This window comes from Sapajus apella, unplaced genomic scaffold (assembly GCF_009761245.1).
Source record: "Sapajus apella isolate SASKATOON/1434 unplaced genomic scaffold, GSC_monkey_1.0 scaffold62, whole genome shotgun sequence".
Taxonomy (NCBI): domain Eukaryota; kingdom Metazoa; phylum Chordata; class Mammalia; order Primates; family Cebidae; genus Sapajus; species Sapajus apella.
In genome coordinates, this window is record NW_022437002.1 from 16152617 (window position 1) to 16164673 (window position 12057).

Consider the following 12057-nt stretch of genomic DNA (forward strand, 5'->3'; position numbering starts at 1 on the left):
ACAATTACTATAACACTCTTCTCTAATATCATCTAAATACTAGGAATCTAAGTACCTTCACAATTTTTTAACTTTTTATTTTGAAATAATTCCAGATTTACAGAAAGTTTACAAGAGTACTACAAAGAATTCCCATATACCCTCACTTAGATTCCTCAGATGCTAACTTTTTACCACATTTGCTCTACCTACCTACCTACCTATCTCTTTGTTCCCAAATACAGTGTAGATTTCCTAAAACCAAGGACATTCTCTTACAGAACCACAATATAAACATCATAATCAGGAAACTAACACTGATATTTACACTAAATGGTCTTATTTAAATTTTTCCAATTGTCCTAATAACATTCATTATAGGCAAAGAAAATCTAGGACCACGAGTTACCTTCAGTTGTTACATGTCAACTCTTTTTTACATCTGAAACGGTTCCTCAGTCTTTCCTTATCTTTTATGACCTTGACATTTTAAAGAGTACAGTCAGGTTACTTCATGGAACATCCTTTAATTTGGGTTTGTTTGATGTTTCCTCGTGATTAATTCAAGTTATGCATTTTTTGGCAGGAGTACCAGATAAATGACGTTGTGCCCTTCTCAATAATCATGTCAGGAGATACATGGTATCTATTTGTCTTTTTACTGGTGATGTTAACTTTAATCACTAACTTCTCCACTATAAAGTTACTATTTTTCTTGATATTTTAAGAAAATTGAATCATATAAAATGCTCAGTTAAAACCACAAAATGCAGTCAGGCACAGCGGTTCATGCCTGTAATCTCAGCACTTTGGAAGGCCGAGGCAGGCAGATCCCTTGAGTCCAGAAGTTTGAGACCAGCCTAGGCAACATAGTGAAACCCTGTTTCTACAAAAAAAAATATACACAAAAATTAGCCAGGCATGGTGGCATGCACCTATAGTCCCAGCTGCTCAGGTGGCTGAGGTGGGAGGATCACCTGGACCCAGGAGGTCCAGGCTACAGTGAGCTGTGATCGTGTCACTGCACTCCAGCCTGGGCAATAGAGTGAGACACCGTCTCACAAAAAAAAAAAAAAGAAAAAAAAAAGATTGGAAGTCAAAATGGGAACAAAAAGGAAGGGCAATGAATAGGAAACAATAATAAATATGGTAGATGTTAATCCAACTATATCAATAATCACTTTAAATGTCAGTGGTCTAAATATACTGATTAAAAGATTTTCAGAGTGGATCAAAAACCAGATCCAACTACCTATTCCTACAAAGAACCCACTTTAGCCTGGGCATGGTGACTCACACCGATAATCCTAGCACTTTGGGCGGCTGAGGCGGGCAGATCGCTTGAGGTCAGGAGTTTGAGACCAGCCTGCCAAAATGGTGAAACCCTGTTTCCACTAAAAATACAAAAATTAGCCAGGTGTGGTGGTGTGCACCTGTAATCCCAGCTACTCAAAAAACGGAGGCAGGAGAATTGCTTGAACCCGGGAGGTGGAAGTTGCAGTGAGCTGAGATAGTGCCATTGCACTCCAGCCTGGGCAACAAGAGTGAAACTCCATCTCAATAAATAAATAAATTAATTAAATTAAATAAAAAAATAAAGTCATAGCACAAACACCAGGAGTGTATCCTAATGGAAACTGTAGATTTTGGGTGATAATGATGTGTCAGTGTAGTTTCATTGATTGTAACAAAGGCACCATCCTGGCGCAGGATGCTGATAGTGGGAACAGCTGTGCATGTGTGGCCAGAGGGGTACCTGGAAATTTTCTGTACTTTCTACTCAATTTTTCTGTGAACCTAAAACTGCCATAAAAATGTTGCTTGCTATCTTGTTACATATATATATATAGAGAGAGAGCTTATTTTTTTAAATGTGTGGAAGGACACAAAAGTCTTTTACAGGTAAATGAGAAAAATAATTTAAAATCACCTCCCCAGAGGACTTCTGCCATGTTCGCCAGAATGCTTGTATAATAGCAATCATAGCAGAATTAAAAATATATATATATTTTTTAGAGCTAGCTGAGGTTTCATTTTGGGGGGAAAAAAGCAATTAAATTGTTTTGTAGCTGGAGGCATGGGCAAGTGGGGGGGTCCCCAGGCAGTAAGCTCCCCGCCATGGGCTGAGGACTAGGGCTGAGCCTCAGGTGGGTCTCCCGTTCCCTGTGCTCCCCTGCACAGCGGCCTCCCTCCCTGCTCTGGGGCAGCTGCAGGAGGGGCAGGCTGGGAGGGGCTGCCGCAGCTGTTCACTTGGGCAGGATGTCAGAGGACTTGGACACCAGCTTCCCATCGCGGGTCTCGATCTTCTTCACAACCACTGCCTTGGTGGTGCTGGTGTGGCTGGAGGAGCTGGAGCCCGTGCCAGAGCCAAAGCTGGAGGCCGGGCCGTGGCTGAGGCCGGGGCCTGTGAGGAGCCCAAAGGCCAAGTTCAGCCCACCTACATAGCCGCTGGTGGTCTTGGTATGGATACTCACGTTCTGCATCCCAGACTCCAGCTGGCTCTCCTCGCCCTCCAGCAGCTTCCTGTAGGGGGCGACCTCGACGTCCTGGGCCAGCTTGACGTTCGCTCATCAGCTCCTGGTGCTCACACAGCTGCTGTGCCATGTCCTGCATGTCCCACTGCAGGGCGGCCTCCAGCTCGGACAGCTTGGCGTTGGCATCCTTAATGGCCAGCTCCCCACGCTGCTCGGCATCTGCGATGGTGGCCTCCAGGAAAGCCCTCTGTCCTGTGAGGCCCTGAATCTCAGACTGGAACTGGCTGATGTCCTGGTTCATCTCCGAGATGTGTTTTTGTTCACCGCAGGTCATTCCCGTGCATCCCTCCCAGGAAGGGGCCAAGAATCCCCACAGACCCACCTGCCCATCTCCACTCCACTCCCACCCATCTCCTTCTCTGTCCCTCTCTCCATCCTCAGATTCTTCCCCAACCCCCTTCCCATCTGGCCTCCATTGCATCCATATCGCTATCTTTATTTCTGCCTCTTTTCCCATCTGTCTCAATCGCCAGCTCCAGGTGAATCCCAGCTCCCATTGCTATCTCCATCCTGTCCCAGTACACCCCATCCCTATTCTGGTATGTTCTCTTTTCACCCTCACTTTCTCCAGAGTGAAAATTGAGACAGATTCACAAAGAAGTCTAAGAGTTTGGGGGATGCTGGCAGTCTCTCCATATAGAAATTCTTCCCCAGATTCCAAAGAGAACTTTGAAAGAAATTACTCAAGTCCAGATTTCAGATATAACTTCTTCACTGCCCATGGTGAGTATGGGGGAGGGCTAGGACTGAGATGGGAAGTAGGAGGGAATAAAAGGGAGACAGGGCTCTCTGGAGAGACAAGAAGGTAAAGATTCAACGAGGGAAGCTAAGAAGTCACAGACTAGAAGAAAGACAGGCAAAAGAGAAAGAAATGTATGGATAACAGATCTCAAATCTAGTTTAACCCTCACTTCTGCCCCCACCTCCCACCCCACACATGTTAGGCTTTGACATAAGGAATTTAGAGAAGAAAAAAGGTGTGGTCTGCTCTTTCATTCAATCCAGTATTGCTGAGCATTCCTTTTTTATTCAAATGGAGCAGAAGAAAGGAGCTTGAAATGGACAGTTATCTCCGGTTCATCTGGCTGCACAATGCAGAGATGATCCTCTTTCAGGACGGGAGAGGGGGTGGGGGGTGGGGAGGAGAGAGGTGGGAACATAATGATGATGGGGATGGGCTGATGAATGGGAGACTGGAGTTTTAAATCACAGTAGTTCTTCCTCCTTTATCTGCGGTTTCAGTTACCTGACGTCGACCACGCTCTGAAATTATTAAATGAGAAATTCCAGAAACAATTCATACGTTTAAAATTGCTTATCGTTCTAAGTAGCATGGGAAGATCTCAACCGATTCCACCCCGCCCTGCCCAGGAGGAATCATTCCTTTGACTCATGCCTTTGTCCAGCATCTCCACTCTGTCTATGCTACCCCTCATTAGACACTTGGTAAAGGTTTCAGTTATCAGATCAACTGTTGTCATATCACAGTGCTTATGTTCAAGTAAGCCTTATTTTACTTAGTAATGGTCCTAAGTGCTAAAGTAGTGATGCTAGGATATTGTTATGATTGTTCTATTTCATTATTACTTTTAAACTCTTACTGTGCATAATTTATAAACTTTATCATAGGTATGTATGTATAGGAAAAAAATAGCATATATAGGGTCTGATACTATTCAAAGTTTCAGGAATCCATTGAGCATCTTGAAATGTATCCCCTTGGATAGGAGAAGACTATATATTTATATATATATATATATATATATATATATATATATTATATATATTATATATATTATAATATATAAATATATAATTTTTTTTTGAGATGGAATCTCGCTCTGTCACTCAGGCTGGAGTGCAGTGGCGGGATCTCGGCTCACTGCAAACACTGCCTGCTGGGTTCAAGCAATTCTCCTGCCTCAGCCTCCTGAGTAGCTGGGACTATAGGCATGGCCACCATGCTTGGCTAATTTTTTGTATTTTTAGTAGAGACGGGGTTTCACCATGCTGGCCAGGCTGGTCTCAAACTCCTGACCTCGTGATCCACCTGCCGCGGCCTCCCAAAATGCTAGGATTATAGGCGTGAGCAACTGCACCCGGCCAAAAAGAGGACTATTGTATATTGAATGACTAGAAGACAAATGAGCCCACCCAAGATATTGTTTAGGCACAGAGAAGGGACATGTGACAAAACTGAGTTGAAGGCAGTGACTTGGAGGATGATAGAACAGTTTTGTGTCTGTGCCCCCACTGAGTTTCAGATTATTCAGCTGACCAGTCACCTGTTGTTTAGAGCCTCTTTGAGATTCCAGGTTTCTTCCCTTATGTTCATGCTGGGAATTCAGCACTGGAAGCTCTGTGTAGTTGCCTTCTGTTGGAATTAGCAATAGAATCTCACAAATGGTTTAAGCCCAGCTGTGTCTTTTCTCTACTTCTGGAGTGAATCCCAAGAGGCGTTGGAACTTTACTTTTGCTGACTGTTTCCCCATTTTTTCCTTCTGATTCTTTCAGTTTCTGGTTATTGACTAGGCTGTTTGTGACTCGTCTAATTTGTATTTTGGCCTGTATCTTGTTCCATAGCCTGCCCATGAACGCAGGGGATCGAACCCTAGGTCAGGCTGGGCTGCACTGCTGAGAGGGCAGCCCACACATTCAAGTTGAAATTGTGCAGGGTGGTGAGCTTCCCCCTGGGTAGGTAGCAGCCTTGGTTAGGGGCCTGGCTTCATGGTTTGACTACTAGTGATCTCTGCTGGGCGGCTGATGGGATCTAGTCTCTGATGGGTGAGAGAAGACAGAAAATCTGGTTTGTTAGCTCTTTTTTTTTTTTTTTTTGAGATGGAGTCTTCCTCTGTTGCCCAAGCTGTAGTGCAATGGCGTGATCTTGGCTCACTACAACCTCTGCCTGCCTCCCTGGTTCAAGCAATTCTCTTGCCTCAGCCTCCCGAGCAGCTGGGATTACAGGCAACTGCCACCATGCCTGGCTAGTTTTTATATTTTTTAGTAGAGACAGGGTTTCACCATGTTGGCCAGGCTGGTCTCAAACTCCTGACCTCAGGTGATCCACCCGCCTCAGCCTCCCAAAGTGCTGGGATTACAGGCGTGAACCACCACGCCCTGCTTGTTAGCTCTTTTTGTATGACAGATTATTTATTTGTGAGATCAAATTATTTAAACTCTTTTGTGCCCAATGGGAAAAGAGCCCTCTGAGATCTGTCTGAATGGGTGAGTTTTTGTAGTTCTCTGGCTACTGATTGTCGAGGAGTTATAAAACTGAAGCTGCAAACTCTGGGGTCTCTAGGCCTGTAAATGAGAAAAGCCTTAAATCTCATTGTGTGAGTGGGGGAAATTTTTCTACCTCCTGAGGGTATTAACAAATTAGATTATAAAGATTTCAATTAAAGGGGCTTTGTCCTGATTGGTTTATAGAGACCAGTCAGAGCTTTTTTAAATCCAATTTTGCCAAAACTCCCAGAAAACAAAGAAGCTGAACTCCTAATACTTTAAATGGGATAAGCGAAACAAGACAAAAAACTTTCTCACAGAAACTACCAGCTTAGAAGCAATTTTATACAACAATCCAAGGCTCATGTGATTGAGAAGGGTTTAATCCTTGGACAAGTCAGACTGATTTGATAATTTTGCCCCAAAAACTAACATCTTTTTCCTGATTTTACCAGTGTAGAGTATAAAACAAACGTATGGCAGCAAATCACGCTGCCATGTGTGTACCTATGCCACAATCTTGCACGTTCTTCACATGTAACCCAAAACGTAAAATGCAATTAAAAAACAAAACAAACGAACAAAAAAACAAATAGATGTTTCAGTTTCTTTGATTTTTTTTTTTAACTATATCTCCTGGAATAGGATTAGTTTATTTGAATTTTAAGAATTGCTTTTGTTTTCTCATGGAGAGAATAATCTGAATGCTAAACACACAGAAGTACTCCTCTGCCTCTGTTGGTCTCGGTATCAACCACCCTCATTCCAGCTTTACCTAAATGGCTAAGTTCTTTTCAGAGAGAGAACTGGGAGGTGGGGCATTGAGAACTATCTATTATATACAAATATTTTATCAAATCAACAGTATTTACAAAGAACACATAATATGACCCCCACAGCCATGTATATCTTTTTTATACTTTCTTTTTGTTTTTTTTTTTCTTTTTTCATTTTCTATTTCTCTTTTTCTATTTTTTGAGACAAAGTCTCACTCTGTCCCCCAGGCTGGAGTGCAATGGTGCAATCTAGGCTCACTGCAACCTCTGCCTCCTGGGTTCAAGCAATACTCCTGCCTCAGCCTCCCTAGTAGCTGGGATTACAGGTGTGCACCATGATGCCCAGCTAATTTTTGAATTTTTTAGTAGAGATGGGGTTTCACCATGTTGGCCAGGCTAGTCTCAAAGTCCTGACCTTGTGATCCACCCACCTCAGCTTCCCAAAGTGTTGGGATTACAGGCGTGAGTCACCATGCCTGGCCTACGCTTTCTTAAAATGGCAATGATGAACACACTCATGAAAATGACCCAGAGGTTAACCCACTCCATAATATAGAAAAGTAAGTAAAAATAGATAGACTATACATGGTGATCCATGCTTGGGCATTCTATCTTAATTAGAAATTATCAAGTTACCCCAAAATTATTATTTAATATTTGACCTAGGTTTTAAAATTAGCTAAAGAAGTAAAGTTAGCTAAAGATCTTGGGGATTATGTTTAAACCGATATATTACAGAACCTAACTACTATTTACATAAAAAATTGGTCAGGGTCTCACCTCACCTATAATCCCAGCACTTTGGGAGGCCCAGGCGTGTGGATACAAAAAAAAAAAAATTGGTCAGAATTGTGCTTTGTCTGGGCATGGTGGCTCACATCCATAACCCCAGCACTTTGGGAATTCAAGGCAGAATTGCTTTGAGCCAGGGAGTTCGAGACCAGCTTGGACAACAAAGTGAAACCCCATCTTAAAAAAAAAAAAAAAAATAGTTAAATGCATTATTTTGTTTTTCTTTTTTTTGGAGACAAGGCCTCTCTGCCACCCAGGCTGGAGTGCAGTGGCGTGATCATGGCACACTGCAGCCTCCACCTCCTGGGCTTAATTAATCTTCCTACTTCAGGCTTCCTAACAGCTGGGACCACAAGTGTACACCACCATTCCCAGCTTTTTTTTTTTTTTTTTCAAATGCTTTGTAGAGATGAAAAAGTCTCACTGTGTTATCCAGGCTGGTCTCAAACTTCTGGGCTCAAGCGATCCACCTGCCTCGGCGTCCTAAAGCACTAAAATTACAGGCCTGAGCCACCTTGCCCGGTCTATGTTTTTCTTAATCTTACTATCTCAAATTAGGTATCTATCATTCCCATGAATGTTTTTATGTCTTTATTACATATGTTGATGTATCCATAAACAATTTCTACTATTTTGCATTTCTTTTTGGGACAGAGTCTCACTCAGTCACCCAGGCTGAAGTGCAGTGGCACGATCTTGGCTCACTGCAAACTCCGCCTCCCAGGTTCAAGTGATTCTTCTGTCTCAGCCTCCCGAGTAGCTGGGACTATAGGCGTCCACCACCGCACCTGGCTAATTTTTGTATTTTTAGTGGAGATGGGATTTTACCATATTGGCCAGGCAGGTCTCGAACTCCTGACCTCATGATCCACCTGCCTCAGCCTCCCAAAGTGCTGGGATTACAGGTGTGAGCCATCACGCCCCCACCTTATTTTGCATATTTTAAAGCATTTTGTAAATGCTGTTACATTGCATGAATTCCTTTGCAATTTGCTTTTTTTCTTTGAGCTTATCTTTTTAAACCTTTTTATTTGGGAATAATTTTAGGTTTACAGGAAAGTTGCAAAAGTAATACAGAGAGTTACTGTATGCCTTTCAGTCAGCTTCTAATGTTAACACTATACGTAACTGTGGTACATTTATCAAAACTAAGAAATAAACATTGGAACAATACTATTAACTAGACTACAGACCTTATTCAGATTTCACCAGTTTTTCCACTAACGTTCTTTTCCAGGAGATACCACATTATGCTTAGCAGATTGCATTTTTGAGATGATGACACATGACATTCTAATTCATTCATTCTAACTGAAGTTGGAATCCCGTTGTTTGACCATACCACCATGCACTTACACTCCCATCCATAGGTATTCAGGTTGTCTCCAAATTTCTTTTACTGTTACAAACAACGGTGTCCTTGTCTTGTAATTCTGTCCTTATCTTCTTTACACTGTCAGGAAACAGAGAGCATCTATCTATGATTTGTGATGAAGTCTAAGCCTGTACCTTCGAAACCTGGCTCTAACTTTTTCTTCTAGCCTCATCTTCGTCTCCCGCCAAACCTCCAGGTTCATGTCTGGGTTTTCCAGCTCTCGCCAATGTTTTCTTTTTCTTTCTTTTTTCTTTTCTAGCATCAGGGTCTCACTCTATCCAGGCTGGAGTACAGTGGCACGAACCTAGCTCACTTTAACCTTGAACTCCTGGGCTCAAGCAATCCTCCCACCTTAGTCTCCCAAGTACTAGGACTACAGGCACTTGCAACCATGCCTGGCTATTTTTATTTTTAATTTTTGTAGAGACGGGATTTTGCTTTGTTGCCCAGGCTGGTCTGGAGCTCCTGGGCTCAAGCAATCTTCCCGCCTCAGCCTTGCAAAGTGCTGCGATTACGGATGTGAGACACCATACCCAGCCTTCAGCCTTCCCTTTTCTGGACTTCTTTCTTACCCCACCAGCAGCCCCAGCAGTGGCTCTTTGAACGCTGTGCAATTTAAGAGTGTAATAGGGTTCGTAAGGAAAGCTTGGACTGGGCATGAAAGAGACTTAGATTCATGTCTATCTACCTCTTCATTTGACAAAGCGTTTCTAATTATCTTCCATGTGGCAGACACGGTGCTAGGTACCCAGAGGTTTGTCCTTAGACTCTGCCCTTTTCACTCCACATCTCAGGGAATCTTGTTCATTCTAACAGCTCCAACAATGAAATCCATAACTCCAGTCCAGACTTTGCTTCCTCAGCTCCTAACTCATGTATCTAACTGCTTCCTGGACATTCCCACTTCTCATAGGTAACCTCAAAGTCGATTTGTCCAAAAATTAGTTCATGGCTGGGTGCTGTGGCTCATGCCTGTGGTCCCAGCACTTTGAGAGGCTGAAGTGGGAGGATCCCTTGAGCGCAAGGATTCAAGAAATTTCAAGGCGGCTTCTTTCAATTTCTGTGGCTATCCAGTTGGAGACATGAAATTTGCAACCTGCTGTTAACCACAGACCACACTTAAGAGTAGCACCAAAGAGGCAACGGAACAGAATGTACATATGTGGTCCTTAGAATAGGAGGGCAGAAGGCAGAAAAAGATTCTTTTAAGCAAACACATAATAACCACAGCATCAATAACTATAAAAGCAATCAGTTCTCTGTACTGAGATGTGGGTAACCCAGGGCAGAGTGCAAAGGAGGCACTCAGGCCAGCCTGGGTGTCAGGGAAGGCACAAGACAGGTAGGATTGGGTGGGGGAAGCACTAGTGACCAGTGGGAAGGACACTCCAGGCAGAGAAACAAGTTCTGGAGACATTCAGCATCATATGGGTTAGGGGATGACCTTTCCTGTGATTTGATGGCTGCTTCTCTCTGAGCATCACCAGTAGTTTCCACGTGCATAAAACGAATATGATGATCCTTTCTTTGAAACACAAAAAAGGGGAGAAAGCATGAGCTTTGCCTATTACAAGCCTGGTACTTGCTAATGTTGCTGTTTTGTGTGTAAAATATACAGGAGCCAGAGCTGCCACAGACAGTGTAGTGTAGCACTTTGTGGGGGACAGCTCGCTGACCCAGGACTGGAGCCCAGAATGACCAGGGTTCTGGGAGGAACAGTGAAAATGGCAGTGGGGTGGGCAGCATGCCTGCCCCTGAGTCATTCCCAGGCCCAGGCCCAGGTCCAGGCCCTGAGTCATCCTAGGCCTAGAGACATACATGCAGTGTGTCTCTAGGATGGACTGTCAGTGGAGGATGGGGTGCAGTGTAAAGTTGGGGGAGGAGGCTGGACCCCAGGGCAAATTCCAGAATGCCCCAGGCATTCCGGATGTCCACACAAAAATCGGCTCAGAATTAAAAGGCTGAAAGGTGGGGCTGGCTCCTTCCTATTTTGATATGCTTTGAGGCACTTGATAAAGATGTTAATGGGATCATTCATAAATCAGGAAACGAATCCTCTGACGTGCTGATAGCTAATGAAGCACGTGAGAATCAGGAAGATTAAATCACAAATTTCAAAATATCAGGCTGGAATTTAATCCCAGACCTTGAGTCCAGACTTCATCTCAAGCAGATGGCATGGTTCGGCACATATCCCAACTGCAGTAGTCACATGGAAATGAATTCCCAGTGGTCCTTGCAGTTCACCCAAAGACAGCTTCTGGGAATGGGGCACGGAAATGGGAGGCCAGGGTGCAGCAAAGGCTTCCTGGAGCAGGTGACCCTACGGGAGAGTAGCCTATAATAGACACTCATTAAATGTTAGTAAAACAAATGGAGTTAGTAGATGAAGAAATGGGGGAAGAGCATTCCAGACAGAGATAATACAGGGCCACCTGGCAGGGTCAAGAAGACTTGTAGCCCCTTGGCATACTAAAGTGGGCAGTGGTAGCAGTCTGTCCACATGCAGGCTAGAAGGGGTGCATATCTATAAAGGACTTAATAATAGATCCAACTAAAAGTTGGTCTGCCTTTTATCATTGCTGTGCACCAGTGATTTTAAATAATGTCTGTTGAAATACTCCTCTTCAAAGGCTGGGAACGGTGGTTCACGCCTATAATCCCAGCACTTTGGGAGGCTGAGGCTGGTGGATCACCTGAGGTCGGGAGTTCGACACCAGCCTGGCCAACATGGTGAAACCCCGTCTCTACTGAAAAAATACAAAAGTTAGCCAGGCATGGTGGCATGAGCCTGTAATCCCAGCTACTTGGGAGCCTGAGGCATGAGAATCTTGAATCCAGGAGGCAGAGGTTGCAGTGAGTTAAGATCACACCACTGCACTCCAGCCTGGGCGACACAGTGAAACTCTGTCTCAGAAAAAGAAAAAAAGAAATACTCCTCTCAGAAAAAATCTTCTGTTGGTTTCAGTTCTAAATAATTGTTGTAGATACTGGATTTTATTTGTACATGTAAACTTCACACTAACATATTTTCATTAACAATCCTTTCTAAAATTTTTATTTATTTATTTATTTTGCATTCTTAGTCTTTGCAGTGATCCTTTAATAAACATTGTATTCTATGTGGAAGTTCATTTGGAGAATGCTAAGTTATATGGTCACACTAACACCCACATTTGGAGCCCACTTTAGGCAAGGGTCACATGTTCAACCCTGTGGTATTAGATACATCCAAGTTTACACAGTAGATTCAAAATAAACAATCATGCGTAACTGTCAATGATGATAAGGACAAACAGGGCTTGACTTTTTTCAGTTCTGTCATTCTATGTAACCAATTGGACTTCTGTGTTAAAACAGTGGAACAGAGAGTGCA